The following is a 16,866-nucleotide window of genomic DNA, read 5'->3' on the forward strand; positions in this document are numbered from 1 at the left end:
ATTCAATACCATCATGGCTGACCTTTGCTGCCTTCAACTCCTCTTCTGTGCCAATTCTCCATAACCTCGATCAAGATTCCTCGATCTTTGAAATGTTTATCTATCTCCTACTTCTCTCCTCTACCACCCTCGGGGGCAGAGAATTCCACAGATTCACTTCCAGAAATGAAGAGAACAAAGGGTTATGCTGATAGATTTAGACCTGGAAAGAGGAAGAGGTTTGAGTGGAGCATAAATGGAGTGATTAGACTTTATCTTCTGTGTCGTCCTGTGTCCATGGGATGTACAGTCTGTCCCACCATTTCATGGAACTTGGGAATTTCCATGAAAGGAAGTGCTGGTATGGCAGGTTGCATTTATATAACACCTGTGATGTGGTCAAACCTCCAGGCGTATCATATAAATGATTACTAGACATATTCAACACTGAACAAAATAAGAGGGCCAAACGCAGCCAAATGGGACTAACAGATGGGAATCTTGGTCAGCATGGACCACCAGATGGGCTGAAGGGCCTACTTCCTTTCTTTCTTTTTCAATCTTTTTATTAGTTTTCAAATTAATACAGATTAATATATAACATCAGTGTTTGTACATGTGATACAAAGAGATCAGGAGAACAAACATAGCATAGGTAATCATAAAGAACAATAAAATATAAAAAAAATCTGTAGATACCACGTTCTCTTAGTAAATGAATATAATATAAAAGAAAAGAATGAAAAAGATTTATTATATATATAAACAAAAGAAAGAAAGAAAATCCCCAAATCAATAAGAAAAATTATAAACAATATATCAAACCAAACTAAACTAAACAGAAAAATTTCAAAAAAAAATAAAAAAAAGACTGGACTGAAATTTCTCAGTAGAAACAGAACAATATTATGTCATCAACTCTGTTCCTCTAAATTGGAAAGTTATTGAAAAGGGATCTATATCATGTGAAAATATTGAATAAATGGACTCCAAATATCTTCAAATTTAAGCGAAGGATCAACAGTACCACTCCTAATTTTTTCCAAGTTTAAACATGATCTAGTTTGAGAGGACCATTGAAAAGTAGTAGGGGGTATTGGATCTTTCCATTTAAGCAAAATGGATCATTTGGCCATTAATATAACAAAGACAATCATACGGTAAGCAGGCGGTCTACTTCCATGTGGTATGACTCTAAGAAGATACCAGCAGGTCACCAAGAGCTTGGTCAAAGAAGTAGTTTGCCAGTAGTGTCTTAACTTTGTCATGATACAGAAGGAAGCCATTTGGCTCATTGGGTTAAACTGGGTCCTAGGGGAGCAATCCCATTGGTCCCAGTCCTCCCTTCCTCATTTCTATTTACCCCTACAACTTATTCTTTCTCACGCACGCCCATCTCTTGTCATTAGTCACAGAGACATAGAGTTATAAAGCACGGTACAGGCCCTATGACCCAACTAATTCATGCTGACCATAGGGCTACCTGATCTAGTCCCAATTGCCCGCATTTGGCCCATATCTCCCTAAGCATTTCCCATTCATGTAGCTGTCTGAATATCTTTTAAACATTGTAATTAGAGTCTCAGAGTAATATCCTGGATATTACTTAGCCTACACCAAGGGGTAATTTATAATTACCCTAGCAAAGAGGATGGCAAAGCAGAAAGGTTTAGGGAGGGAATTTGAAGGCTCACCATCCAGGCTCCTGGAGGCAGAGATGCCTTTTGGAAGGAATCAGAAAGTCTGGACTGTGGTCACAGCAGAAGGGAGGAGGCCACTGAAAGATTTGCAAGCAGGATATTAGCTACATTCCTCACCCTTGAGCAAGAATAAGATTGGAATGTGTCTTATGGTGCAAGATTACTGAACCAGACTTGATCTGACAGATCTAAAGGAACTGCCAATCATACATGTGACTAAACCAACTGTCACTGTACACCCTTTCTCTTCAACCCCTAACACCTGGGGGTTCATTTTAGATATCTCTTTTAAGTGAAAAGGAAACTTGTTTGGCCAAATCCATAGCCTCGTGATCCTTAGTGAGTCACCTGTGGAAGGCGCAAGATTGGACTTGCTGGTTCATGTGCTACGTCAACCCCAGCTTAATGGGTTGTCAGGAAAATGGGGTCAGAGGGTGTAGATATTCTCAGGAAAAACTCCCCATGTTAGCTTAGTTCCAAGATGGTGGGTGTGTCATGTACAGTTTGCTTGTTGCATACTCTGCAGAATAAACCAGACAGTATTAACAAGCAATATTTACCTTATTAATGCGTCAAAAGCATTATGGGCTAAAACTGCAGCTTGATTGCTTCTGTCATTGATAAAGGCACCTTTATTTTTCTGCTGCCAATACAGCAGGCAAGTTAATCACAGCCATTTTGTGTCTATGTGTAGAAATTAACCCTTTGAAGCTTTGAAAGTCACTCTTTGCAAATCTCTTGCTGGTTAAGGTCTTCTGTTTTCTTAAGGGCCACCTTATCAAGCACCATCGAGAATAAACGCTTGAAAGTTAGAAGGTTGTTCAGCTTAAAACAGAGGCTGCAGAAAGTGAAAAAGCTGCAGCCAGTCATTGTGAACCTGATTGTGTAATTCCCTTGTCAATGAAGCATGGTGAGGTGGGGTTCTGTCCAATCATATGACATATGCTCCCTTCTGGGCAGCACAGTGGTGCAGCAGTCAGTGCTGGTACCTGACAGTCGAAGAGCTCCGGTTTCAATCCCAATCTCGGGTGCTGTCTGCATGGAGTTTGCACGTTCTCTACCTGGGTTTCCTCTAGGTGCTCCGGTTTCCTCCCACATCCCAAAGACATGTTGACATGTTAATTAGTGGCAGTAAATTACACTTCAGCGCAGGTTAATGACAAAAGAATCAAAGGAGAGTTGATCGGCATGAGTGAAGGGGAATAAACATAGTTGTAGAGGGAGGTAACAGAGGGGGAAAGTGATTGATGGGGTCATGGGAGTCAGCATGAGCCTCTTCTGGATTGTAATAAGTTAAGTAGCGACCTTCATTACAGCATACACTATCTACTGTTTACCCTGATATTGACTGGTTTTTATAGTCAATTATCTTTGTTTCTGGAACTACATTTGTCCCTCTTTGCATCCCCGAGTTCCTTCTTTATTTTTATACTTCCATCAGACCATTTCAACAATGCAGACAGGGAAGGTCAGACCAGGACTTGAAAACCAAGGGTTAGAGATTGCTGATCACAGTAAGGAAGTTGCAAAGAATTCTTTTGCCCGAAGAACATTTTAGGAGAATATACAGAACAGATTGTTAAGTCTTCTAGGTCTAGGATTCTGCTGTTTAATGAATGAAATCAGTGGGGTGTGGAAGGAGGAAAAGAATATATACTGTATATAAAAAATAAAGAATAATTTTGAGATTAATAAAGATGGAAACATTTAAAAGGGAAAAGAGTTAACTAAGTGAGCATTGGTCCCACAGAAAATGAGGCGAGGGAATTAATATTGGAAAACAAGACAATATGAGATGAATTCAACAGGTATTTTTGCTTCAGTCTTCATTGTAGAGGATACAAGTAACATCTCAGAAATGGCTGCAAATTGGGAATGGGAGGAACGGGGGGAGCTCAGGAAAACTGCAATCACCAAGAGAAGTGGTACGAAGCAAAGTGCTGGAGCTGTGAGCTGACAAGTCTCCAGGTCTTGCTGGACTTCATCCTAGACTCTTAAAACAAATGGCTCATGAGATAGTTGATGCCTGGGTTTTAATTTTCCAAAAATCTCTAGATTCGGAGAGGGTTCCCTTAGATTGAAAAATAGCAAATGTAATTCCTTTCTTCAAAGAAGGGGCTGGACAAAAACATGAAGCTACCAGTTTATCATCTGTCCCAGGGGAAATGTTACAAGTGATTATAGCAATCTTATAGCAGGGCTCTTAGACGCGTTCAAGGTAATCAGGCAAAGTCAACATGAATTTGTTAAAGAGAAATCATGTTTGACCAATTTATTGGAGTTCTCTGAAGAAATGACGTAAAACAGAGAACAGCACACTACAGAACAGGAACAGGCCCTTCAGCCCACGACGTTGTGCCAAACTAATTAAGCTAGTAATTAAAAGCCTAACTAAACTACTCCCTTCTGCCAACATAAGTCCATATCCCTCCATTCTCTGCATATTCATGTGCCTATATGAGCCTTTTAAACAACTCTGTCATATTTGCTTCCACCACCACCCCTGGCAGCGCATTCCAGGCACCCACCACTCTCTGTGTAAAAAAAACTTGCCCCGCACATCTCCTTTGAACTTACCCCCTCTCACCTTTAAATGCATGCCTGCTAGTATTAGATGTGCTGTGGGTAAGGGGGAACCAATGGATCACCTGTACTTAGATTTCCAGAGGACATTGATAAGTTGTCCCATTAAAGATTATTGTGGAAAATAAAAGTTCATGGTATGAGGGGTAATATATTGGTGAGGATGAAAGATTAGATGGCTAAAGTCCATAGCTCCCTGAAAGTGACAACACAAGTTGATAGGGTGGTAAAGAAGGCATACAGTATGTTTGCCTTCATTGGTCAGGGCAGTGATGTTGCAACTGTATAAAGCTTTGGTTAGGGCACATTTGGAGTATTGCGTGCAGTTCTGGTCACTAGAGGAAGGATGTGGAGGCTTTGGAAAAGGTGCAGAAGAGGTTCACCGGGATGTTGCCTGGATTGGAGAGTATTAGCTACAAGGAGAGTTTGGACAAACTTGAATTGTTTTCTCTGAAGTGTCAGAGGCTGAGGGGAGACCTGATAGGTTTATAAAATTATGAGAGGCATAGACAGAGTGGATAGCTGGCATTTTAGACAGTCAGAAACTTTTTTTTTCCTGAGGTAGAAATGTCAAATACTAGAGGGTAACTTTACGGAGAGAGCAGGAAAGTTTAATGGAGGTTTGTGGGGCAAGTTCTTTACACTGAGAGGTGTGGGTGCCTGGAACATGCTGCCAGGAGATGTGGTAGAAACAGATACAATAGCAATGTTTAAGATGCACTTAGACACATGAACAGGCAGAAAATAGAGGGATATAGACCATGTGCAGGCAGGTGGGATTAGTTTAATTTGGCATCATGGTCGGCACAGACATGGCGGGCTGAAAGGCCTGATCCTGTGCTGTACTGTTCTATGTTCTATATAAATGGAAAAAGTTATAAATTATTCTTTTTCTAGTTGCCATGATATAACAAGTCGTGGGCTACAGGGATCAATGTTGGAACTTCAACATTTTACAATTTATATACTGACTTGGTCGAAGGGACTGAAGGTCTGTTGCCAAATATGTTCTTGATACAAACAAAGGGAAGAGAGAAAATTGTAAAGAGGAAAGAAGAACACTGAAAAGTGGTTATAGACAGGTTAAGTGATCGGGCAAAAATCTGGCAAATGAAGTATAATGTGGGAAAATCTGAAATTGCCCAATTTGGCGAGAAGAATAGAAAAAAAATTATCTAAATGGTAAGGGATTGCAGAGCTTTGTGATGCCAGGGGACTGGGTCTCCTAGTGCATGATCTACAAACCGCTAGTTCCCTGAAAGTGGCCGCACAAGTCAATAGGGTGGTAAAGAAGGGGTAGGGCATGCTTGCCTTTGTTAGTCGAGGCACTGAGTTCAAGAGTCAGTAAGTTATGTTGCAGCCTTATAAAACTCTGGTTAGGCTGCATCTGGAGTATTGCATTCAGTTCAGGTCGCCCCATTACAGGAAAGGTGTGGAGGCTTTGGAGAGGGTGCAGAAGAGGTTCACCAGGATACTGCCTGGATTAGGGGGCATTTGCTATAAGGAGAGGTTGCACAAACTTGGGATAATTTTATCTAGAGTGGAGGAGGCTGAGGGGAGACCTGACAGAAGTTTATAAGATTATGAGAGGTATAGATAGAGTGGACAGCTGGTATTTTTTTCTCATGGTTGAAATGTCTAATACTAGACATTTCGACCAGTTGGGCCGAAGAGCCCAGTTCAGTGCTCTATGACTCTATGACTAGAATGTCTGCATTTAAGGCGAGAGGGGGAAAGTTCAAAGGAGATGTGCGGGGTATGTTTTTAACACCGAGAGTTGTGGGTGCCTGGAATGCACTGCCTGGGATGGTAGTGGAGGCAGATACGATAGACGTGTTTAAGAGGCTCTTAGGCACATGGATATGCACAGAATGGAGGGATATGGGCCACGTGTAGGCAAAAGGGATTATTTTAATTAGGCATCATTAGCTTAATTAGTTCGGCACAACATCGTGGGTCAAAAGGCCTGTTCCTGTGCGGTACTGTTCTATATTCTATATTCTAAGTCCTCGTTTGCAGATATAACAAGTAATTAGGAATTGTGTACTCTATATACTTTGTACTGTGTACTCTGAGCCCTTTTTACTGTGTACCCTGTGTACATTTAAGCTGCCAATTCATTGCAGAACAGCTAGAGTACAGCACTGCCAGAAATTCCAACATTGAAATGAAGAAGTTAAAATTAGACCCATCTCCTCCTTCATTTACATACCAAAGAATCCATGGTATCACTTCAGGGTACAGGGGCATCCTCTTGAATCCCTGTATCTTTTAAACACCTAAACACACGTGGGATGGCTGTTTGCTGTGTGTGGGAACTTGTGCACAAGATTCCAGCCGCATCTTCTGAATTCTAACTTTCAAGCTATCCCAAGACAGTGACAGGCTCTCTGGAGGTTCAAGCCCTTGCAATTACTGGAGAAGAGGTGGGGAGGTGAGAAAATAAGAATGCTCATATTGATTCAAGGCTGGGTTTGATGGATGTTTTTTTAGGGAATCTGGGGTTCGGGACAGGAAAGTGGATTTGATGTATCAGCGACCTTATTGAATGTCGGGCAGGAAAAAGGGGACTCAGTGGTTTACTCCTGCTCCTGTTTGTATTGCATTAACGTTTATGTGCAGGATGCAGGATTAACAGCATTAATCCAACCAATGTCCACTAGGTACTTGAATTTAGCAAAAAAAAATTGTGCCATTGAGTTTTGGTCATCAAAGAGTTAACAACGCAACTTGGAAATATACTGACTGCCTGAAATTTACATGCAGCCTCCTAGAGCTGAGTGCTTGTGCTGAAGCCAAGCAAGCACACTGATATAAATCCATCTCCTTCCCACTACCCCCACCTCCCCTTGACCACCTCCCCTCGACAACTCAACGCCAGCAATCTGGTCTCACAACCTGACAACAGCTTGCTTGTATCTCACTTGTGGCAGTACAGTTCAGAGGTTATTATATGCTTTCCATATCAGATGGAAGCTACCAATTACTGCTCATTGCAAGGGGGAGAGAGAAGGTTGATCCTGGTAGGAGATTACTTCCTCTCTGCACTATTTCCATTTAATTTTCCTTCCCTCTCTCAGTGCAGAAAGACTTGTGCTTAAGATCACGGACTTTCCGTGTACTTGTGTGTATGTGTGTGTCTGTGGGTGTGTATAAATATAAGTGTGTATATGTGTGTAAGTGTGAGTGCGTGCATGAGAGGGAGGAGAACGAGAGAGCGACAGAGAGAAATGAGCCTGCTGCGTTTAAAAATAGAGAGAGAGAAACGTCGAGAAGGCTCCCAAGTGCTTTCCTCTTCACGCTGGCAAACCAGGAGGTATAGCCCAGCACGCTTCCTGATAGAGTTTTGCAGCTCTGTTGAGGGAGGAGCATTGCAGGCAGTCAGCAGCACACGAGCGCGGAGGGAGTAGTGCTCCTGCCACACCTCAGGAAGACTTGCTAGCAATCATGCTCCACTAACAAGAGAAAGAGGAGGTGGTCTGCATTTTTGGTTTCTTAAGAAAGAGGGACAAAAAAATCCGAAGATGAATCCCAGAATGCCTTGAGTGCTTCTTCCTCTATTCGAGTGCATCGGAGGAAACAGGAATATGAGGTAAGTTCTGATTCCCTCTGTGTGTGTGTGTGTATTTACGTCTGTGTGTGTGTGTGTGTGTGTGTGTGGGGGGGGCGGTGGTGGGGGTGGGGGGTGGGGGGAGATCAGGGAGAACGCGGTAGATTTGGAGCCAGAGACTGACACACTGAGAGGAAGTTAGAGCAAGCCTTGGCTGGTTTGTCAGATCAGGCAAGGGAAGGAGGTAGGGAACTGGGGTTCGGAGGGGGGGGTGTTTTGGACAGGCCCGTGTTTCCATAGCATCGAGCAGAGTCCCAACGTGCCCTCCGAGCAAGGGAGCACGTTTTTATTTCAAAGTCTAGTGGCTGGTGTAATGTAGGGCAGTCAGGATTGGGGAGGGGGGGTGTGGTTGGTAGATAATTTGTGCACAGGAAGCTCCCACATGCAGCATTGTGATACCGAGCAGATTATTTCTGCTTTCGGAGGTGACTAGGGCCCAGGGACGACGGGGGAGGGGGAGGGGGGGGCAGTTTGTCTCCATTTGCTCCCCTTCGAAAGAGACCCGGGCTAGGGAGGGGATTTTTATTTTCCCTTTGACGTCTACCTGAGAGGGCACCTTGGCTTCCCGTGGGATCCGAAAACGGCGGCACTCCCGCCTTGCCGCCCCCACCCCCACCCCTCCCCCTTGCCCCGTACCACACCAGGGGCGCTCGCCACAAGATCCAAGAGACGGGAGAGAGGATTGTCTACGAGTGGAGGGGAGGCGGGATCGCGGGGTCAGGTTTTGGGGGGAGAGGGTTGGCAAGGGTGGGGAAGGGTGAGCTGAAGGGTGGTGTTTTGCGTTCTGGGTCACTGCGGCGTGTGGTTTCACCTCGCACATCGTCTCTGCTTGGAGGGAGGGTCAGGAGGTTGGAGCTGCAGGCATTTCTGCCTCAGAGCAGCTCCTTCCTGTCTGTGCGCTGCAGCAAGCCACCAGCTCAGCACAGCTCCTCTCGTACGAAAGACAAGCAAAACAGGTGGGCAAAAAGAATAAAACAAACCCCCCCCACCACCCCCCTCCCCACCCCTCCGTCCTCCTGCCCGTCTTGACTGCCTCAGTTGGGATGAATGAATGGTGAAGAGGTGTCAGTGCTGCGTCAGGTAGCTTGGTCGCTCCCTCACAGAGGCTGGGTGAGGGGAGGGAGTTGGGGTGTGTGTGGCGTTTGATTTAATATGCAAGGCCCGATGCCAGAATACATTGCATGTGGAGCCAGTTGTGTGCACCGAGAGGTTAACTCCCTGCCTACCACCTCTAAGTGATGCGTGACATGTTTTGCTATTTTTCCTTATATGGCCAGTGCTGTATCTCAATGCTTTAGTGGTATTGCCAAGTTTACAGAGTGGAAGACGTCCGTTCAGAAGAAGGTGTGGGGAGGGGGAGCTGGTGGGAAGGCCGGGGTTTACTCTCTCTCTTTCTCTATCTCTCTCTCTCTTTTTCTCTCTCTCTCTTTTTCTCTCTCTCTCTCTCTCTCTCTCTCTCTCTCTCTCTCTCTCTCTCTCTCTCTCTCTCTCTCTCTCTCTCTCTCTCTCTCTCTCACACTCCACTATTTGCAGTGCGTCACTCTGTAACAGCTAGAAAAGTAAGTGTTATATTATTCCGCCTCTGGCCTCCATGGTGCCTCTTATTTTATTTGACAGTCCTTTCGCCAAGATAGCCACTGTATAATTCAGGTGCTACGGCCAAAGCATGCGTTTAAAAGAGAATTATTTTTCCATGTGTACGCTTTATTTTGTAAAGCGGAGAGGTTTGCCAAGGTGAAGACAGTGGGAATGGAAATTATACTTTGTGGTAACAGATGTGGGGCAGCTGATATTGCTGCTCAGAGTCTGACTCTGGGCCTTCTCACTCAGTTGCCCTCCGGGCCTTGCCCCAGTCTGCCTCATTCACTGCTGATCTTTTCAACGCAGAGGGTCAGACCGCAAGGTGGTGGGGCGGGGGTTGGGGTCGAACATGAGGACAGGAGGGTTGGGGCGAAGCATCGAGCCCGTGGTTTTCAGTCCCCGTTGCCGACCACTTCCTTCAAGCGTGAAAATGAACTTGAAAAGGTTGGCGCGGGAAATGAAAAGCCGAAAGGCCCGAACAAAATGGAGGGGGGGGTAGATGGTGGTGAGACTGGGGTGGTGTTTAAAATAATCCAGATGTTTGAACGTTTTCCAATGGCTTCGATTCAGCACTGAGTTACGCAAGGTAGAGAGATTAGAAAAGTGTGACTGGAACTAAATGAAGCGAGGGCTGGAAAGTGGCGAGACTGGATAGCGGCCTTCAACCTACGCTTGGCATGTGACCGCACCCTACCGTTAACGATGCCCGCTTTGATTCGCCGAGCTTCCCTCTCTGTTCGCTGCTACATAGGTCACATTCGCCACGTTGAGGCAGACCCAACCCAATTGCTAGCACCTTGATAGTCAGCCCGTACCTCTCATCTTCTTCTGAAAGAGAGAAAAGAAATCAGGGCCTCGTGTGGGTTAGAGTCGACATGCTCCTGTTTCCCAAGCAGTCAATTAACTGTGTGAGTTCCTCCACTCCTCCTCATACCAGAAATAATAATAAAATCAATGTCAACACAAATCAAGCATCCGGGGCCTTGCCAAGAAATTTTTGGGCCTATTAATAATGGGATGAGGTGCAGCCTGGAAAAGTGAATCCCATATAAAAAAATGGCAGGCTGCTTTAGTCAGGAATTTTGTACCAGTAATTATCATCCGTGGATTGGAGAAGCATGTCTCACACTGTTACAAGCCAGCACATAGCAACAAGTTGCAGCAGAACAGATGATAAAATTTAAACTCCCCGATTCTGATCAGGCTATTGACAGCATCAACATCAAATTATTTCTGAGTCTTGTGCAATTCAAAACCCTCTGAGACTTGTGTGATGTGTGAAGTAGATGCATTCCGCTTAAGGCAGGGCTGATGCGAGATTTCTGTGAGATTGTTTTGACTGTGAAATCTTAAAAGTTGCCGTACACCTGTATCTTGTCAGTGGTACAAATTGTGGTTAAGTTCAGCCATGTTTGAGTTGAGTGAATTTTGGTGGTGTTGCTGTGTAACACTGCGTGGGTCTCAAGGGATCCTGTCAATGATAAGATAGCTCAGGGTGTTTGTTAACAACACTTCAGTCTCTGTCACTTGGCCGCACCATTCCCTGTGCTGAGTTACCCTCGTGTACCACACCCAGCTCAGGTGATCCTACTTGTGGGGTATTGTTCCCAGTGAGATCCGGAAGTGGTCAGTGACTGGTCACTCTCATCTCTTTCCTGCTCAAATGATAAAAAGACAGACATAGAATATAATCGGAACTGCACTTCCTCCCATGGTCACCCACACCCAGACCCACGCACACATAACATGTACAGAAGCACTGACACACATGCATACATACACACAAGCACCTACATATGCACACATGCTCCACAAACATGAATGTACTGGATATCCACAAAAACACATACCTGCAGCTGCATCTCCATAATGCATGCAAGTAGACACATGCTTGCACATTCTCTCTCTCATACACACACATGCACACACGCGCACACACACACACACATGTGCGCGCGCACACACACACACACACACACACACACGCACGCGCGCGCGCCTCAGATCTGGTGTGTACATTTCATACAGGCGGTAAGCGGCTGTGGGTTCAAACCCCACGCTGGGATTTGATGATCGTCTGGTAATCCAGAGGCTTCGGCTTATGATCCATAGCTATATGTTTAACTCTCACCATGACAGCTGGGGGATTAAGTTGTTTTATTAATTAAATATATTTGGAATAAAAAGCAAGTGTCAGTAATGATGAATGAAATTGGCAGAGTGTTGTTAAAAAAATGTTAGTTTGCCTTCTGCACGGGTAAAATCAGCAGTCCTTACCCGATCTGACCCATATGTAACTCCAGTCTCTCAGCAGTGTGGTTGGCTGGCCTGACCCAGCAAGCTACTAAGTTGTATTGAGGATGGTTGACACTGTGAGAGTGCCTTCACCAGCTGGATATCATTGGTTCAAGAAGGCAGCTCGCCACCACCTTCTCAAGGACAATGAAGGGTGAGACAACAAATACTGGCCTTGCCCAGACCTCACCAGTGATGTTTAAAAAAAGAATCTCGCCAAGGAAGAGGCCTCAGAGTCATCGAGTCATACAGCCCTTCAGCCCAACTGGTCCAGGCCGTCCAAGGTTCCCATCCAAGCTAGTCCTATTTGCCCGTGTTTGGCCCATATCCCTCTAAACCTTTCCTATCCATGTACCTGTCGAAGTACCTTTTAAGTGTTGTTAATGTACCTGCCTCAACCACTTCCTCTGGCAGCTCATTCCATATACTGACCACCCTCTGGGTGAAGAAGTTGCCCCTCAGATTCCTATTAAATCTCTCCCCTCTCACCTTAAACCTACGCTTGCTAGTTCTTGATTCCCCAGCCCTGGTAAAAAGACTGCACGTTGACCCTATCTATGCTCCTCATAATTTTACACACCTCTATAAAATCACCCCTCATTCTCCTATGCTCTGAAGTAAAAAGTCCCAACTTGCTTAGTCTCTCTCCATAACTCAGTCCCTCGAGTCCTGGCAACATCCTCGTAAATCTCCTCTACACTCTTTCCAGATTAACAGCATCTTTCCTATAGCAGGGTGACCAGAACTGAACACAATATTCCAAATGCGGCCTCACCAACTTCTTGTACAACTGCAACACAATGTCCTGACTTCTATACTCAGTGCCCTGACTGATGAAGGCCAGTGTGCTAAAAGCCTTTTTCACCACCCGGTCTACCTGCGACGCCACTTTAGGGAACCATGTACTTGGATTCATAGGTCCCTCTGTTCTGCAACTTATCTGTTCTGCTGGTAAAGCCAACCCGTAGGCCACAATGATGTGATCAGGGAAGTCCTTTCCAGTTTCCTTTCCAATATTTGTCTCCCAGTGTTAAACGAAAATAGATTAACTAATCATTCATTTTACCATTGTGTGGGAGTATGCCTGGAACTCTACATTGTAAAATCTACATTGGATTAAACAGGATGTGTGGCTCAGGAACAGGCCATCATCAAGATGGTCCCAGTAGCAGTAACTCAACTATACCTCCTCCAACTCTGCATTGGCCATTCCTGTTCCCAAATTCCTCTAATCCTTTCTCCCTCATGTATTGATCCAATTTTCCCTCAACTGTTGCCATGTTGTTCACCTCAGCCAATCCCTGTAGGAGTGAAATAAAACCAGAAAATGTTGGAAGTGCTCAGCAGGTCAAGCAGCATCTGTGGAGAGAGAAATGGTTAATGTTTCAGGTCAATGAGCCTTCATCATCTCCCAGTGTGAATGAGTTCCATACTCTCATCACTCTCTGTGTAAAGAATTTCTCCTGAATTTGGAGCTAAATTTAATAGTGACTGATTTGAGAGTCTGACATCTAGTGCACAAGTGGACACAACTTCTCCATCTCTGAAAACCCTATCTTAATGTGAAAGTGTGCAATTCATGTCAACGTAAAGAGCAGACTCTCCCATTAACCAGTTATTCAAAATGTTCATTCACCTTAATCTTCCACAATGCAGTAAATCCAAAGAGAAGATAAGATATAAGATAAGATATTTATCTATTAGTCACATGTACATCGAAACACTCAGTGAAATACGTCTTTTTGCGTTGCTAAGAATGTGCTGGGGGCAGCCCGCAAGTGTCTCCACGCTTCCGGCGCCAACATAGCATGCCCACAGCTCCTAACCCGTACGTCTTTGGAATGTGGGAGGAAACCGGAGCACCCGGAGGAAACCCACGCAGACACGGGGAGAACGTACAAACTCCTTATAGGCAGCAGCGGGAATTGAACCTGGGTCGCTGGCGCTGTAATGGCATTATACTAACTGCTATGCTATTGTGCCGTTGTACCTCTGTTGAATGGGGATGTGGTTAATTCTGTGTTTTAATGCCAGCAGTATCTTCCACAACCCCGTGCGTCCCTTCACCATCCTGTTCCAGAACTAGAGTAGCAACACCTGAGTTACAGCCTTCCCCAATATCCCTCCCACTTACCCCTCACACACCCTGCACTTGGGTTCCCAGAAGCAGAATGGTTGCAGCGTGGAAGGAGGCCATTCAGCTCGTTGGGTCTGTACTGGGTCAAAGTAAAAGCAATCCAGCTCGACCCACAACCCTGCCAATTTCTTGCTTTGAAGCTCTCACCCAATTCCCTTTTCAACTCTACCATTGAAGCCACTGGCAGTGCATTCTCAACCCCAAACACCCGCTGTGTTAAAAATAAAATCCTTATCACCTTCATTCCAGTCCCCATGTTTGTGATCCCTCCGCCAATGGGAACAACTCATTTCAGTCTACTTTATATCTTTCACGATTTTAAGAAGGTCTACCAGATCTCCTCGCAACCTCTCCCATTCCATGGATAACAATCCTAGCTTCTCCAGTCTACTCATAGAACTAAAGCCCACAGTTCCTGGAACTGGTAAATCTCTTCTGCACCCTCTCCAAAGCCATCTTTCCTGATGTTGGTAATTGGTAGTTATTATTATCGTCACATGTAACGAGATACAGTGAAAAAACTTTGTTCTACATAGCATCCATACAGATCATTTCAAAACATAAGTACATTGAAGTAGTACAGGGAAAAGCAATAACAGAATGTGAAATATAGTGTTGCAGTTACAGAGAAAGTGGAGTTGCAAGAAGACAATAAGGTGCAAGGTAGACTGAGAGATCAAGAATCATCTTTATCAATACAAGAGGTCCATTCAAGAGTCCTTATAACAGTGGGATTCAAGCTGTCCTTGAGCCCGGTGGTGTGTGCTTCAAGCTTTTGTATCTTCTTCCCCATGGGAAGGGGGAGAAGAGAAAATGACTGGGGTTAGGTGGGGTCTTTGATTATGTTGCCCTGCTTTCCCGAGGCAATGGAGGGGAGGCTAGCTTTCATGATGGACCTGAGCTCTGCAGTTTCTTGCGGTCACGGGCCAGCGCAGTTGCCATACCAATCTGCGATGCATCCGGATAGGATGCTTTCTGTGGTGCATCAATAAAAATTAGTGAGGATCAATGGGGACATCCGAATTTCCTCAGCTTTCTGAGGAAGTAGAGGCGCTGGTAAGCTTTCTTGGCCGTGGCATCTACGTGATTGGACCAGGACGGGTTAGGAACACCTAGGAACTTGAAGCTCCTGGAATCTGAGGTATTATTGTTTGACCATCAGGAGTGAGTTCCTCCACACCGTGTGGCCAAGCAGATTATGAGAATAAAAAAAACATGGTTCCCTTGTGGAATGAGAATACAGTAACAGAATGTTATAAGCAATGAGCTTGCTTAGAGTGACCAGGCAAATTCTGCCTCAGTTTGTTTTAAGGAATTAGTCCATTAGTTGCCACAGTTGGCTGAAATCGGGAAGCAAATTTTCATACAGAGAGAGGCAGAAATCTAAAACTCTCCTTCATAGCAGCAGTCCAGAAAAACTGAAATAGACAGATTCATGGGTCAAGGATGTTCAGTGGAGGCCATTAAATAGAGATGAAATTCAGATCGAATTCAAGGCAAAACAGACCCCAAGGGTGGAATGGGCTCTCTCACTGCTGCTAACATTGCAATGAAATGACTACATTTGTGCAAGTGAATTTGATTGGCAGTCATCTCATGTTTAATGGCGTGACCACAGGAAGCCAATTCCGAGCTCGCTACAAAGAGGCCATTCTATTAGGCTGCTCTTGAGAGAGGCAAAAGGGGAAAGCAGTGAGGACATAACCATATTTATACTGCACTTGTTGCCACTATGAGTGTAATAAATCCTCCTTTACCATAGAGGCTGGAACGCGAGGAATAAGGCGTTATTGAAATCAATGCGAGTGTTCACCCAGAACTCTGAGGCCCCCAGTCTTACAACCGGACCAAGAAGTTAAAGAAACAAATGTAGTGACACCTGAGTTGTTTTACAGCTGGAAGCTTGTTTTCATTGTTTAATGAAAGGAAGTAGTAATGGAGAAAAACACAGTAATTAAGGGATGTTATTTGCACTTCATCTTTGTTCAAAATGATGATGATTACAAGCTTCAAACATAAATGAAGGCCACATATAATCACCTGCTGAACTAGGGCTTGTCTAGATAGTGAAACATGTTCAACTTTGGATCATCATTTGCTTTCATTAATCGAGGTATTGAATACCGGAGTCAAGAAGTTATAATGCATCTCTATAGAACTCTGGTTAGGCCACATTTAGAGTATTGTGTGCAATTCTGGTCACCTCACTACAGGTAGGATGTCGAGGCTTTAGAGAGGGTACAGAGGAGGTTTACTAGGATGCTGCCTGGATTAGAGGGCACGTGCTATCAGGAGACGCTGGACAAACTTGGGCTCTTTTCTCTGGAGCGGTGGAGGCTGAGGGGTGATCTGTTGGAAGTGTATAAAATCATGAGGGGCATAGATAGGGTGGACAAGCAATATCTTTTTCCCATTATTGAGCGATCCAATACCAGAGGGCATGCAGTTAAGGTGAGGGGGGGTAGGTTGAGAACAGACGTGAGGGGCACGTTTTTTACTGAGAGAGTGGTGGATGCCTGGAATGCATTGCCTGATAGGGTGGTGGAGGCCAATTCATTGGGGGATTTTAAGAGGGACTTGGATGGGCACATGAATGAGAGGAAAATGGAGGGATATGAGATTTCCACAGGTAGAAGGGATTAGCTATGTTGGCACAACATTGTGGGCCGAAGGGCCTGTTCTGTGCTGTACTGTTCTATGGTCTATGTTCTATTTCTATTTAAAAGATGGTGGGGAGGACCTTATAGAGGTGTATAAAATCATGAGGGGCATGGATAAACCGAATGCGCACCATCTTTTTCCTGGTGAATCAAAGACAAGAGAGAATAGGTTTAAAGGGGAAAGATTTAAAAGGGACCTTTTAAAAGGGACCTTTACACAGAGGGTGGTGTGTATATGGAACCAGGTGTCAAAGGAAGCTGTAGAGGCAGGTACAATAACAACATTTAAAATACATTTGGACAGGTCCATGGATAGGAAGG

General features: G+C 44.7%; 1 protein-coding gene across 13 annotated transcripts in view; it reads left to right on the plus strand.

The window, feature by feature from the left end:
- The window catches only part of mbnl1 (muscleblind-like splicing regulator 1), a 414,821-nt gene that overhangs the window by 124,016 nt on the left and 273,939 nt on the right, over positions 1-16,866 (plus strand). The window contains exon 1 of one of the 13 annotated variants that reach the window (XM_052018933.1): positions 7,358-7,854. The exons of 8 other annotated variants lie outside the window; for them this stretch is intronic. The gene's annotated coding sequence lies outside the window, so the exon portion shown is untranslated. Of the gene's footprint in view, positions 1-7,357; positions 7,855-8,707; positions 8,829-16,866 lie in introns of those variants that run through there. 4 more of the 13 variants (XM_052018918.1, XM_052018930.1, XM_052018928.1 and 1 more) reach the window with 4 other exon arrangements.

Source organism: Pristis pectinata, chromosome 6, assembly GCF_009764475.1.
Source record: "Pristis pectinata isolate sPriPec2 chromosome 6, sPriPec2.1.pri, whole genome shotgun sequence".
NCBI lineage: Eukaryota > Metazoa > Chordata > Chondrichthyes > Rhinopristiformes > Pristidae > Pristis > Pristis pectinata.